The sequence below is a fragment of the Nannospalax galili genome, unplaced genomic scaffold, assembly GCF_000622305.1.
Source record: "Nannospalax galili isolate Female #2095 unplaced genomic scaffold, S.galili_v1.0 scaffold89, whole genome shotgun sequence".
Classification (NCBI taxonomy): domain Eukaryota; kingdom Metazoa; phylum Chordata; class Mammalia; order Rodentia; family Spalacidae; genus Nannospalax; species Nannospalax galili.
In genome coordinates, this window is record NW_008359211.1 from 971,876 (window position 1) to 976,730 (window position 4,855).

Genomic DNA, 4,855 nt, shown 5'->3' on the forward strand with positions numbered 1-4,855 from the left:
TTTACCTCCTATTCTTATCACACCAACCTCTGAAGAGGTTACCCAAATTGCCAATAGGGAAATGGGACATAGACCACTCTGGCTTCTTCCAGGCTGAACAGGGACGCAGGGTGAGGCAATTGGAGTACCCCTTCAGTGGGTCTATCCAAAAGACTCCCAAATTTCATAACTCTTATCACCACGTGGTGGCAGGATCCAGGTGCTCTCAGGTGCTCCTCTAAGTTCTCAGCCCCTTTGCCAGAGGGAGGCCAGAATAGGCACACTTTTATTTTTTAATAAAAAATATGCGTATGAATGTTTGCCTGCATGTATATATGTACACCATGTACATGCAGTGCCTACAGAGTCCAGAAAAGGGCATTGAATCCCTTGGAGCTGGAGTTAAAGGGGGTTGTGAGTTACCATGTAGGTGCTGGGAACTTAATCCGAGTCCTCTGCAAGAGCAGCAAGTGCTCTTAACCACTGAGCCATCTCTCCAGCTCCTAGGATTTTATTTTTTGAGACAGAGTCCTGCTCTGTAGCCCAGGCAGGTCTCAAACTCATCTTTTTGCTTTCTTGGTCTCCCAAGTCCTAGGAACACAGGCCTGCACCACCATGCCCAGCTTAGATGACAATTTTTATGTTGCAGAGAGGCATACGTTGAGGTGACATAGTCTGTTTTTCTTCAAGGATGAGGCATCAAAGAGAAAAAAGAATGCTTTTCATGGGGTCTGGAGAGATGGCTCAGTAGTTAAGAGCGCTGGCTGCTCTTGTAGAGGGCCGGGGTTAGAAGTCCAGCACCCACATGGTGGCTAACAACCATCCATTAACTCCAGTTTCAAAGGATCCGACACCCTGTTCTACCCTCCACAGGCATTGCACAACACAAACTCAAGGCGGGCATGGTGGTGCACACCTTTAATCCTAGTGAGCTCCAGGCCAGCAGGGGAAAAAGAAGACAAGAAAAGAAAAAAATCAAACAAAACACCCCCACCCAAGAATGATCTTCAAAAGTGAGGTCCCTGGGGAGTTTACTGTGTGACCTTGGCATGTCACTCAGATCTCTGTTTCAGTTCCTCCTCTGAAAAATGGGAACACTTTCTGTCTTGGAGACGTAAGGCATTTAACCCTTCACAGTCTGCTTTGAAGTCTGTGCAAGGCTCTGTCCAGGCCCCTGAGGACAAGAGATGCTGTACAGTTTGGGGGTGTTAAGGTTTGAGGCTTGGTGGGACTGCCCCTAGCAAAGCTCCACGGTAGGTACAACGCTGCAGGAGTACAGGTGGCCCTGCCCCACCACATCTAGCCTTTGCCCGGGCCTGGTATTTGGAGAGCATGTCTTAGCATATTCCTGGGGCTGGGAGGGGCGAGGGAGCGGGGCAGAACCGCAAATATAAGGCCGGGGTCGCCTACCCTCCTTCTGCAGCGCTTTCCACCGCACCACTCAACAGTGAGTAGGGACCGGATGGTGAGGGCGCGGCCTGGGCGGAGCTGATCCCCATCCTGCTGGCCCTAGGCCCTGCATCCCGGGCGGGGGTCCCCCTTCATCGCGCTGTCTATCTGTCTCTCCTAGTGCCTCCCTACACCATCGCTTATTTCCCCTCCCGAGGTGCGGTCCCAGCGCTTTCAGATGCAAGGGCAGGAGCCCTTTAGGCCGCGATCGCTCCAGGCCAGGAGTGGGGCCGGAGGGGCGGGGCCAAAGCTGGGTGGGGCCGAGACGTGGAGGAGGGGCTACGGCTGCAGGAGGCGGGGCCAGGGCTGCCCTTCCCACGCTGGGCTGCTTTCCCAGGCAGCAGCTGCACTGTCACTCTCCTACCCTTCCTGGGATATCGCGGGGCTGGGGTCCCCCTCTCCAAGGCACTGTTGGGACATGGGCTCTACCTCTCCCCACATTTCCCTTCCCTCGAATTTCCCACGAAGCTCCCAAGCGAGGTTTCAGTCCTGTCCCTTTGTTGGGTCAACCTCCCCCAGGTTGCTCTGCGGCTTGGTCTCTGCACCATCCCCCATCCTTGTCCTGTCGCCCCAACTTAGGGCGCTGCGAGGTCATGCGTATGCTGCTAGCCGACCAGGGCCAGAGCTGGAAGGAGGAGGTGGTGACCTTGGAGGCCTGGGGACAGGGTACACTTAAGGTTTCCTGTGGGAGTGATCACACCTTGGTGGGGGGCTGCAACTAGGGTTGGGGGCAGCCAGGCCCGGAGCTGCTCACACAGCGCTCTCCTCCCAGATTTTCGGGCAGCTCCCCAAGTTCCAGGATGGGGACCTCACCCTGTACCAGTCGAATGCCATCCTGAGGCACTTGGGCCTCTCCTTCGGTGAGTCCTGAAGCCCAGAACAGAAAGACACCTGACAGGTGCCCTACGGGATGTCCTGGGGCTTTGAGTTGCCTCACCTGCCATCACCAATGTCCCACCTGAATGGAAAGCAGGCAGGCTACCCCAGAGGAAGGTGCAGAGTGCAGGGCTCAGGTTCTAGAAAGCTCAGGGGTGTGATGCTGGGCTGCCCACCAGCTTCATCCTGTGATGGTGCAGCAGGGCTACAGTCTTCCCTGTAGACTTCCCTGCTTATTTCTTCCTACCCTGGCCACACCTGATCTGGAAAGCAGTGAGCAGGTCTGAGCCTGTTTCAAGGCAGGAAAGTCGCTTAGACAGAGGGCTGTTTCCTTTGGGCCAGGTTAGGAGTCCCAGGAGAATGTGACAACCTGGAGGCAGAGGGGTAGTGGGAATAGCCCAGTCCCACCCAGGGAGCAGACAGAGGCCTTGGGCTGGAACCTGTCCTCTCTTCTGCCCCATGCAGCCTCACAATGTGTATGGACACCAGCTTTCATATCCCAGTCTGCCTAGGTCCCTAGACAGGTAGCTCTAGGGTTAGGAAGGCACACACCAAAGTCTTGGTCTTCCCTTGAGGGGACAGATCCAGGTGATAGATGTGACCCAGAAAGCAGGCATCAGCTTCAGCTGGCTGTGGCCCTGGGGTCTGGTAGATTCCTCCCCTGTGAAGCTGGGGGTGGCTGAGGTGGGCAGGAAAGACCCTTGATCCTGCAAGGCCGAGGTTCCAGTGGGCATTTGGAGAGGAGTCCAGAACCTGAGCCCACTGCCTGCCTGCTGACACAGGGCTCTATGGCAAGGACCAGCGAGAGGCGGCGCTGGTGGACATGGTGAATGACGGGGTGGAGGACCTTATCAGGCACCTTGGCCAGCAGCTTCTCTGTAACTATGTGCGTAGGGGCTGCAGGCTGGTGCCAAGAGCAGGGTGGTCAGAGGAGGGGGGGGTCACTTTGGATCAATCTCGCTGTATATCCGCAGCTGGGGTCACTTCTGTCCACAGGAGGAGGGCAAGGCCCAGTATCTGAAGGAGCTTCCAGGGCACCTGAAGCCATTTGAAACCCTGCTGGCCCAGAACAATGGTGGCCAGTCCTTCATTGTGGGTGACCAGGTGAGCACTGGGTCAGACCTTTTCCATCAAACTCACTGTGAGTCCCTTTCTCAGAAGGGTACACTGAGGCCAGGTTCCCCAGAGAAAAGGCAGGAAGTACCCAATGTTTTACTTCATAGCCTCTCTCCCTTCAGCCCTGGCTTTAAATCCCACTGTGGCTCTCCCCTGCAGAGCTCTTTTGCTGACTACCGCTTGCTGGACTTACTGCTGAACCACGAGGTCCTGATCCCCGCTGCTTGAAAGACTTCCGCCTGCTCTCAGCCTACATGGCTCGCCTCAGCTCCCGGCCCAAACTCAAGGCCTTCCTGGCTTCTCCCGAACATGTGAACTGCCCTATCTCTGCACTCCTAAAGATATGAGCTCATAAGTGAGCTCTCCCTGCCTCAACCCTGGGTCAATTAAAAACAGAGGCAAAAAAAGCTGTGCTATGGTTTTTGGGAGCAGGGGTAGGGGCACTGGGGACCCTCTGCAAGGTTGACATCTAGCCCACCCCTGCAACACCATCAGGCCCAGAGCTGCCAGGAATAAAGCCTTTGGAGGGGGGAGCTCTAAAATCTCCAGGTTCCACCCAAGGGCTCCATGCTGGAGGGAGTTGACCTCCCAGCCTGGGGAGTTGACCATCCATCCACCTTTGGGAGTATACACCCACATGTGCACTCACATTGCCAATTCTCATGTGTTGTCCAAGGCCAGGGACACCTGGGTGCTCCTAGCCCAACGGCAGGCAATCAACAGGTCTCAGGTGGGAGGGGCCCAAGGCAAGCCTGAGACTCTGGGTGTTTCCCATTGCTTGGTGACCCAGGGGTGGACAGAGTCCCTCATTTCTAGGAAGCATCTATCAGTGTGAGTAGGACTCAGCCCTTCCCTGAAGGTCTAAACCACATGTCCAGCCCTCCTCCTAGTCCTGTCCTCTATCTCTTCAACTGCTAAGGTTGCTCCTTGCCAACGTCTCTAAGCCACCTGCCACCTCCTGACAGTGTCCCTGAGCTGCCTGTCACCTCCTTCCAGGAATCAGAAAATTCCAGCATACCCATCAGATAAGTCTTGGTGCAAACCTGGTACTCTCAGGGTGAAGCCCACCTCTGCAGACCCTGCCAGGGCTCCCAGATAGGAACACCCAGTTCTAGAACATTCCCACCTTCTCACTGTGCACTTCTCAGCTCTCCAAACTCTTCCAGTCTCTGTCCCTGTGATGCTCTCAACTCAGCACGCCTGCATCCCGGTCCTTCCTGCATTGGCTCCCCACCACTCCTCCTCCCCTGAACCACCCTCCCACAAGTCCAGGTCAGGGACAGGCAGGGTTCCTTTCTGTCATCCAGGGACAGTAGCTGGCTCACCTTGGTCTGTGAGGAGATGTGAATGTGAACACCTGTCCACAGGGGAGCACCTTCCTGTCAGAGTAAGAAGCTGGAGTTGATTCCACGGCACTGGGGAGCCTCAGCCGGCT

At 55.8% G+C, this 4,855-nt stretch overlaps 1 pseudogene; it reads left to right on the top strand.

The window, feature by feature from the left end:
• Window positions 1-1,421: 1,421 nt before the first annotated feature.
• On the top strand, window positions 1,422-3,814 carry LOC103725605 (annotated as a pseudogene).
• Window positions 3,815-4,855: the final 1,041 nt, after the last annotated feature.